Source organism: Myripristis murdjan, chromosome 12 (genome assembly GCF_902150065.1).
Source record: "Myripristis murdjan chromosome 12, fMyrMur1.1, whole genome shotgun sequence".
NCBI classification, from domain to species: Eukaryota; Metazoa; Chordata; class Actinopteri; order Holocentriformes; family Holocentridae; genus Myripristis; species Myripristis murdjan.
The window spans coordinates 1,357,830-1,367,829 of record NC_043991.1 but is presented as its reverse complement, the minus strand read 5'-3'; the positions used below and the strand labels follow the sequence as shown (position 1 = coordinate 1,367,829).

Sequence of the window (10,000 nt, the reverse complement as noted above, 5' to 3'; positions counted from 1 at the left end):
GGTGGGGGGGGGGGGGGGGGTGTATCTCACACACACACACACACTCACACACACGTGAAGTGTGAAGTAACGGGGTGTTTCCCTCCACACGTCGTGAGGCTCGTCAGCGGCTCAACAACACAAACACAAACTGACCTGACGGTAAACAAACTGCAGCAAATTAACGCTGGAAATGTTTACCTGCTGCCTTAACGAGCCGCTTCTCACCCGCCGCCGCCACCGCCACCACCACCACCGCCGCCGAGTCACACCGACACACACACACCGCCGCTGGGTCCTCCCCGGGTGTGTGTGTGTGTGTGTGTGTTCAGGGAGCTTTACAACACTTTGGTTTGTGTCTCTCTCCGGGACAGGGAGGGAAACACGTTACGTTGTTTCATTTATTTATTTGTTCTGGTTTTTGTTGTTGTTTTTTTTATTGTTGTCTAACATGTTAGCTAGGAAAACAGGAGCTAGCATGTTAGAAAACAGTAGCTAACATGTTACGGCGCTTTTCCACGAGTACCGACTCGGCTCGACTCGACTCGGCTCGACTCGACTCGGTTTGAGAGCTTTTCCTTTACCTGGTGGTTCCTGGCAGCAGGGACTATTTTAGGACCGACTCGGCCGGGGCTCCAAGCGAGCTGAGGCGAGCCGAAAATGTGACGTAAACGCCGTGCAGGCCACTGATTGGACAGGGAGCGACGACACATGAGAGCGACTCCTGCACGAAAACCAAACCCGGCATTAAAAAACAAACAAACAAACAAAAAAAACCAAAGGCAACAGCGACCGTGCGCATTGATCATCGCTGAAGTTGGCAAAGTCGGAAAATGGCGAGCAAACCGGCACCGCGGTCAAATGAAGAGGTGGAGACTTTTCTGTGCTTGGGGGCGGGGCCGCGTTGCTATGACGACTCCACCCACGGCGAGGTGGGACTCAACTGTAATGGAAAACCACCGGCCCTAGGAACCGTCTCTCCCCTAAGCCTTGTGTTTCCTCTGGAGCCAAAAGCTGCCTTGCTCTGCTTCCTCTGCCAGGTCTGTCAGTGCCCTCTCCAGCCCGGCGTCTTGAGGAGCCGCTGGCTGGGGGTTCCAGTGATCATCCAACCTCTACTGGGTAGATGTTTGCTCTCCAGCCAGCCCGTGTGCATGCAGCCGCAAGTTCTGCGTACTTGTCCTTCTTCCTCTCGGCCTCCAACCCGTCTTCCCACGGCGCCGTCAGTTCCGCCATAATGCCGGTCCTTGTGGAGGCGGACCGGAGCGCGGTGTCTGGTCGTGAGGTGGGTGGGGCGATCTCCTGTGGGAGTTTCAGCTGTCGGCCGAGGTCGGCTCTTCGGACCCCCTCGCCTCCTGGGGACAGCAGGGACTTGGCGCTCATTTTGCCGCTGAAGGCCGCTGAAGGCCCCCTGGGCTCTTCAGGGCCACACCAGCGTTGCAGGTTCTGGGGGCTTGGGAGGGAGTCATACGTGGCCCTGATCAGGAAGCTTAGCCTTGCTCGTGGGCAGCTTCCACAGATCAGTCCACGTGATGGACCTGTCCATGTCAGCCTCCCAGGTGGGATTGGCTCACAGCCTCGACTCTGTAGCTTTCCCCCTCTTCCCGTTTGACCTCTGAGATCACCAGCTGGCTTCTCTCCCCCCTTGATGCTTTGGACCAGGTCTTGGGAGGCGGTTGCCATCCGAAGCCTCGCCTCCATGTTACACCAACCCCACGGTCTCCCGGTGTTTCAGCCGGGTTGTGGCCTGGTGTGCTGCCTGTGCGGCATCATGTTATCCTCCGCTGTGGACTTGGTCCTCGGTGTTTTGAATCACCGGGTCGCGTGAATCCTGCAGCTCCAACAGCAGCCTCACCTGTTCCAGCTTGTAGCCCAAGCTGATGCTTTTCAGCAGGAAGTCTCAGGGCGTTTCTTCCGAACATCGCTGAGCTGGACAGGTGTCGGGGGCGGCCGAGCCACTTCCGGACGTAATTGTTTGCTTTAAGGCCCATTCATACCCCACGTAAAAGACGGAAACAGACAGACGGAGCGTTTCGTCCGCCCTGCCCGATCATTTCGTCCGTCATTTTGCACAAAGCGGGGGGCTCACGATTGAAACGGAGCAATACCACCAGAAATCATGGGGGCAGTCTTGAGTTTATAGTCCAGATTGTCACCAAATCACCAGAGTCACCAAGAAGATCTGCAAAGGCTTTTAGAAACGGAGCGCAGTGCTGCAACTTCAAAAGTTGGAGCGGACATCCTGAAATACTGGAAATGCCGCTCGTCATCCATCCCCCGCACTGGCAGCACCAAACAGCAGAACTCCCCACTGAAGGGGCGGCTGAGGGTTAGTGGCCTCACGTTCCGCCTTCCACAGTCGCCATGTTTTATTAACGCCGGTTTATTGCCGCTCGGCACTGCCATCTAGAGGAAGTGTTGTGTTAACGCGCACGCCAACACAAAAGACGTACGGAGGTATGAAGGGTATCGACGTATAGGACGGACAGACAGACGGACGGACGGATGGACGAAAAAAGGGTATGAATGGGTCTTTAGCGTCGAAGAGGTGATATCGCACAGTTCGAGGGGCCACATGATGCGATGGAACAGGGTGAACTGGTAGTTTTCCAGGTGGCGTGTTTTGCTCAGTGAGCTGCGTGGTCACAGGTGGGCGGGGTCTTACCTTCCCGTGGAACCTCCTCGCCGCTCGCTGAGGAGGAGACGCTGTCGCTTCTGGCTCCTTCGCCGATTGAAAGACTGCGGGACTTGGATGGCCAAAAATTAAAGCTCGTGTTTTATAAAATTACAGTATGTTGGAGTCATCAAACTTTTTACTCCTCCCGCCCCCGTTTGTTGATTGACAGCTGTTCTCCTCCACTCTGCTTAGCAGTTTCTTTGAACTTTTTTTAATTTAAAAATGTTGCTACGCCCACGTCCTGGACAATGACACACACACACACACACACACACACACACTCACAGGAGGACATGAAGCCGTTCCCACGTTCAGTTTTGTGTGATTTCGTTCAAACGGTGTCTGTCCTGTTTTTGTTGTTGTTTTCTTCACGTGTTGTTTACATGTGACAGAAAGCCGCGCTGCGACTCTGTGACGTGAAACGCCAGAAGGTGTGTCGACGTCTCAAATGTGGGGAGTTTTTTCTGATGAATTTTTATTTAATGTTGGATTTTTTTTTTCTTGTGATATTAACTCCCTGCCTGATACACCGACATGCAGACTCACTGAGCAGCTGCTCACACACACACACACACACACACACACACACGCGCACACGGGCCTGTGACTGAAATAGGTGCGGGGTGGCGAGGCGTTCAGGGACCCTGCGGGGGGTTCGGGGTTTCCAGCCGTTCATTTTTAGACAGAAAAGTGAAATGGAAGTGAAATCGATCTAAATGTTTGTTTCCTCGGAGGTTCTGGTTCCGCCGTCCGGCTCCTCAGGAGAACAACAGAAACCGACAGCGACAGAAATGTTCTACGACGTGTCTCACACAAAAATAAACAAGAAATAGATAAACAAACAAACAAACAAACAAATCAAATGAATTCATCATCGCAACAGGATTTGACCAAATTAACGACATCATCAGCGGCGGCGGCGTGTTGACGATGATGTCGATAAAGTTTTTTAACTGAGGGAAGAAAGAAGGGAAGACAGAGAGAAAAATATAAAGAACTGAAGAAAATGAGAGAAAAATAAAGAAAAGTGAGAAAAAGAAAAAGTAGTGATGTAAGAAGCGAGTGACGTTAAAGTTAAAGAAACTTGGAGGATGTGAAGGGAAAAAAGAGGAGGAGGAGGAGAAGAGGAGAGATGAGAGAGGAAGAAGGGATAGAAAAGGAAGGAGAGGGAGGAGGGGAAACAGAGGAGGAGAAAGGAGGGATGAAAAGAAGCAAATGGGGAGGAGAGAAACAGAGAGAGAGAGAGAGAGATGACATGCTTGTGCAGGGAAACAAGGAATCCCTCTCTCTCTCTTTCTCTCTCCATTAAATTTCACAAATTAAAGCGGTATTATCTTGAAATATTTAAAGGTTAGATGAATGTCGATAATGGATCTAGACAGCCATTAAGCTGTAATTGCTCTCTAATGCAGTTAGTGAAAGACACGGGATACAGTCTGCCGCAAACACAACGGAGAGAGAGAGAGAGAGAGAGGAGAGAGAGAGAGGGAGAGAGAGAGAGAGAGAGAGAGAGAGAGAGAGAGAGAGAGAGAGAGAGAGAGAGAGAGAGAGGAGGTTTTTATTTATTGATTTTAGCCTCTGTTTTTGATTTAAGCCAGAGATGCTGCGCTCTGCATTAACTCTCAATAAAACCAAACAGAGCGGGATTAACTATTCAGGGAGAGAGAGAGAGAGAGAGAGCGAGAGAGGAAGATGACTAATTTAACTCCAGACAGTCCCATTTACTGTGTTTACATGGTCTTTAGTATCCCGATTTTGATTGGGTTTTTTAAGTATCCCAGTTTTGTGTTTGTGCATGTAAACACCAAAACCCAAATTCAGAAACCGGGTTATTCCCTTTTCCCGGTTCCAAGAAACCCGGTTTTGCTACCCGGAGTAGCTACTCCGATAGAAGCCGGGATACTGGAGCGTGTACACGCCTCATCCCGCTCTCTGACGGCTGCCCACCGTGTGACTCAGCAGGTAAACAAACAACATGGCGGAAACGAGAGCTTCCCATTTTTGGAGCGACGAAGAGAAGAGACTGAATTTTGCCTGAAAACAATGAAAGAACTCAACTGTTGCGGACGTTGTTGTTTATGTATATGTTGTTTGTGTGTATGATGTTTGTTTCCTTTGTGGATCAACATCTCATGAGCCTGATGTCACGTGTGACGCGTGTCGACCGTGCGATGGTCACATGACTGAATCTGATTGGCCGGTCAGTATAAAACATGACATCATCGGCGTACGTGATCGCCCTGCGCTGCTGTGATGAGGCTCAGCAGCGACGTGTTGGTATCCAGAACCGCTCGTTCTACTCTCGGTTCTTCTCGGCTCTCGCTGTGGAACGCCTCGAGGTTCTCCGTGGCTCTCGCTGTGGAACGCCTCGAGGTTCCTCGTGGCTCTCGCTGTGGAACGCCTTGAGGTTCTTCTCGGCTCTCGCTGTGGAACACCTCGAGGTTCTCCGTGGATCTCGCTGTGGAACACCTCGAGGTTCTTCTCGGTTCTCGCTGTGGAACGCCTCGAGGTTCTCCGTGGCTCTCGCTCTGGAACGCCTCAAGGTTCTCAGTGGCTCTCACTGTGGAACGCCTCGAGGTTCTCCGTGGATCTCGCTGTGGAACGCCTCGAGGTTCTCCGTGGCTCTCGCTGTGGAACGCCTCGAGGTTCTCCGTGGCTCTCGCTGTGGAACGCCTCGAGGTTCTTCTCGGCTCTCGCTGTGGAACGCCTCGAGGTTCTTCTCGGCTCTTGCTGTGGAACACCTTGAGGTTCTCCGTGGCTCTCGCTGTGGAACGCCTCGAGGTTCTTCTCGGCTCTCGCTGTGGAACGCCTCGAGGTTCTCCATGGCTCTCACTGTGGAACACCTCGAGGTTCTCCTTGGCTCTCACTGTGGAACACCTCGAGGTTCTCCTTGGCTCTCGCTGTGGAACGCCTCGAGGTTCTCCATGGCTCTCACTGTGGAACGCCTCGAGGTTCTCAGTGGCTCTCGCTGTGGAACGCCTCGAGGTTCTCCGTGGATCTCGCTGTGGAACACCTCGAGGTTCTTCTCGGCTCTCGCTGTGGAACGCCTCGAGGTTCTCCATGGCTCTCGCTGTGGAACGCCTCGAGGTTCTCCGTGGCTCTCGCTGTGGAACGCCTCGAGGTTCTCCGTGGCTCTCGCTGTGGAACGCCTCAAGGTTCTCAGTGGCTCTCGCTGTGGAACGCCTCGAGGTTCTCCGTGGCTCTCGCTGTGGAACGCCTCGAGGTTCTTCTCGGCTCTCGCTGTGGAACGCCTCGAGGTTCTTCTCGGCTCTTGCTGTGGAACACCTCGAGGTTCTCCGTGGCTCTCGCTGTGGAACGCCTCGAGGTTCTTCTCGGCTCTCGCTCTGGAACACCTCGAGGTTCTCCATGGCTCTCGCTCTGGAACACCTTGAGGTTCTCCATGGCTCTCGCTGTGGAACGCCTCAAGGTTCTTCTCGGCTCTCGCTGTGGAATGCCTTGAGGTTCTCCGTGGCTCTCGCTGTGGAACGCCTCGAGGTTCTTCTCGGCTCTTGCTGTGGAACACCTCGAGGTTCTCCGTGGCTCTCGCTGTGGAACGCCTCGAGGTTCTCCGTGGCTCTCGCTGTGGAACGCCTCGAGGTTCTTCTCGGCTCTTGCTGTGGAACACCTCGAGGTTCTCCGTGGCTCTCGCTGTGGAACACCTCGAGGTTCTTCTCGGCTCTCGCTGTGGAACACCTTGAGGTTCTCTGGGATGTTCTGTGCTGTGTGTCGGTTCTGCTGCCTCGTCCAGCTCCTCAGGTCTTGTTCTTGATGTTTCCCGCCGCTCCACCTCCTCCGGGGCGGAGCTGGTTGAGATGTGCAGCGCAGTGCATTGTGGGTATTTACAATTCTGCGACCCTAAAGCCCTGAAAGTACTCAGGTTAATAAAACGAGGTTAACCTCCCCACGCAGACGCTTTTTAAAAAAAACGTTACCGTGGTTACCGTGCGCTTCAATGACCCGATCAGTGTTGATCTGGAGAGTTTACATGCAGATAATTTAGGTCCTCAGTGTTTTTGGCTGCTGAGCGTTTAGTTCCAGTGGAGATGATGGTGTGAAGGAAGCTAACACACACACACACACACACACACACTCGTGTCTCCAGACAGCCAATCAGCAAGTCCTGAGAGGATGTGTGCAGGCACTGTGTGTGTGTGTGTGTGTGTGTGTGTGTGTGTGTGTGTGTGTGTCATTATGTGTTTCTAGCCCTATGTGTGAAGGTGTGTCACAAAGTGTGCGTGAGTTTGTGCGTGTGTTTATGTGGCTCAGTGTGTGTGTGTGTGTGTGTGTGTGAGTGTGTGTGTGTGTCTCCCTGTAGCCTTACACCCATGCAGACATGCTAACTCGTTAGCAGCTTCTCACTCCTTGTCTCCAGAATAGGACTGCCATCCAGGTGGCAATCCCATGATGCACCTCTCCCCAGTCGTTAACGGTCGCTGTCAGTAACGAGCTCGTCAGGGGAGAGAGAGAGAGAGAGAGAGAGAGAGAGAGAGAGAGAGAGAGAGAAACATTGTCTCACGTTTGAGTTTTTCATTGAGACTGATTTCTTCCTTTTGCACATGAAAGGTCTTTTTTAATTAATCGTCTTGAAACATCGAGCAGCTTAACAAGCAGGTACCTGAAGTTATTTTTAAAATATTTACAGGAAAATGACCTGGAAATTGCCAAAAAAAAAAAAAGGAAGGAAGAAGAACATGAACGAAAATGAAAAACAAATTGAAAAAGAGAGACAGAGAAAATAATTACAAAAATTCTCCAAAAAAAAAAACAAATAAAAAAACAGGGAAAAATGTCCAGAAAACTCAAACTGTAATTATTAAAATTATATATTTGAAATTATGTTACATTAAAAATGGTGTTTTTTTTTTTTTGTTTTTTTTTGTTATTTTTCAGGTCTTTTTCTTGTACGTTTTTCTTTTAACTAATTTCTGGCTCATTTTGTGGTCATTCCCTGTGAAGTCGCTCAAACTGGTTTGCTCTGGTTTCCCAGCGCTCAGATAAACCCAGGCCTGTTCTCAGGCCGTGACCCAGAAGGTGAATCAGAGTGTGTGAGGTGTGAAAGTGTGTTTCAGAGGCCGAGCTGCGAGGCTGTTTCTCTGTAATTCATGGCAGCTATTATTAACCAGAGCCAATGGAATCCACCTGAACGCCGGTTTCACTTCCCCGTCATCGGCACCGCAAACCAGCGCTGACGTAGGGTCTTCCTGTTCAGGTGCATGCACCGTGTGTGTGTGTGTGCGTGTGTGTGTGTGTTTCTGTGGCTATTTTTAATTCTAGCCTCACAGATATTCGACGCCCACGATGCACCGTTCCCCACCCCGCCCTCGCTGCACTCGTGCCGCTTCGGCTTGCAGAGGAATTATCTGGAAAACCATCAACTTTGGTTTTTTGTTTATTTTCCATGATGCAGCGGAGAGGACGCTCCGCCGGACCTTCACAGGAAAAGGTAGAATTTCCCGTCGGTTTTTAGTGGGAAATTGAGTGAAGCTCCGTCACACTGACACTGAGAGAAACATCCAGAGCCACGACGGCGAGTCGCTTTATGGAAGAAAAAATATCTGGTTGATACTCCGGGACGTGATTAGGAGCTCGTTTCAGGCCGATCCGAGTCTGCTGACACCCGCTCTCTGGTGACTCTTTTTCTATATATATCTATGTATATATATTTATAAATCACATTTGCTGCAGCTGGAAGAGTCGTGATTGCACTTGGTGGGTGTGTTAAAGTCAGTAAGACAGTAACTGTTCCTTTAAATGTGAATTTAAAAGTGCGTGCTGAGACGCCGTGGACAGGAAAGTTAACCACCGCTTCACTGTGGCTTCATCAGGAGGAGAGAGAGAGGGAAAATATTCAACACTTAGGAACTTTATTAGTACGGCGGTGTATCAGGGCCAGTGTAGGGAAAGTTTAGGGGGTTAACAACTTTTTGAGAGAAAAAAAAAACTCATATTCTGAGATCATTAAGTCACAAATTAAAAATTTTATCTCAGAATTTTCAAGTTTTTTCTCATAAATTTACAACTGATGTTTTTCTCTGAATAAAAAAAAGAAATGAATGAAAAGAATGAAAGTGAATTTGTTGGTGTTTCAGAGAGTTACATGCACACAGATGGCAATCTGTGGTCCGGGGTCCCTCAGGGGTCCCTGACGGGGTTTCAGGGGTTCCTCAGTTTTGTTTTATTCTAATTTCTGTGAATTTTATGGCAATTTTGTGCTTTGGTTATTTTATTTATTTATTTTTTTTTTCAGTTTTATATGATAATTTAAAGACAATTTTCTGGTATTTCTTAACAGGATTTTTAACAAAATTTGTATTTTCTGTTTCATTTTTTTAGAAGTATTTTTTGGTAATTTTTCGCTTTTTTTTGCAGTTTATTTTTAAATTGATAATTTATGGTCTTTCTTTTTTTTTAAGTTGTATTCAGGAATAATTTGGCGTTTTTCCGCGTCAGTGTTTTTTAAGAAATCAAGTGAATTTGTTTGCATTTCAAAGAGTTAAATGATGAAAGCAGACAATATATTTTTGAGAAACTCCGCCCTTATTAATCTGTAATTAAATTTGTATAAACTCAGTAATGCATCGATTAATGATCAATTAATCAGTTAATGATGTTGAAGTATTTTTGAATGAATATGCAGGTTCTCGGTTTTGGTGGTTTCTGTTTGGTGATTTCTTTCGTTTCATTTGGAATCCCAGGCGGCGATGTTTCTCTTTTTTTTTTTGGATGCGTTTCCTCTTTCCTCTTAAATTGATTGTTTCACATAATTATTCTGATTATTAAACGAGTGATTCTTGTTTCAAGCCACATTATTTTTTCATGTTCATCCTGTCGTGCTGACTCTTCATGGTTTTTTATTCAGACAGTTTTTTGGGGTCGTGGCCCTGCAACATGAAACATGAAGAGGCCCTGTTTGTTTTTCCACGATCACTTTGCAAACTATTAAAAGTACTAACGCTGCTTTAGCAGTTTAAAAAAAATAATAAAAATGAAGCCATCCTTTTTTCCCGTCTGCTTGCGGCGAGGTTCCAGGCGTCCGGCCTTCATCTGCCTCGTCCCTCTGAAAGGAAAAGTTTCTGCTCGCGCTGCTTTTCAGCTTCACCAACAGTTTGCACAGGGATTTTTTTTTTTTTTTTTTGTAAATTTATTTATTTATACATTTTTCTTTTTGTTCTTTTTTTTAATAGTTTCCTTTTGTTGCTCGTGTTGTGATTGTGTGCGGAGATCTGAGCGGCGTTTGGCATGGCTTCACATGGCTCTGTCTGCGAGAGACGACGGGGTTCGTCAAAGGAATCGCCGGCGCTGCTGCTTATTCTTCCTCCTCTGCGCCCATGCAACAAAAAAATACGT

At 48.6% G+C, this 10,000-nt stretch overlaps 1 protein-coding gene across 3 annotated transcripts in view; it reads left to right on the top strand.

The window, feature by feature from the left end:
- Nucleotides 1-10,000, top strand: part of tcf4 (transcription factor 4) — a 241,881-nt gene that overhangs the window by 35,062 nt on the left and 196,819 nt on the right. Inside the window, exon 1 of one of the 3 annotated variants that reach the window (XM_030065051.1) lies at nt 8,221-8,280. The exons of the other annotated variants lie outside the window; for them this stretch is intronic. The gene's annotated coding sequence lies outside the window, so the exon portion shown is untranslated. Of the gene's footprint in view, nt 1-8,220; nt 8,281-10,000 lie in introns of those variants that run through there. 3 annotated transcript variants of the gene reach the window in all.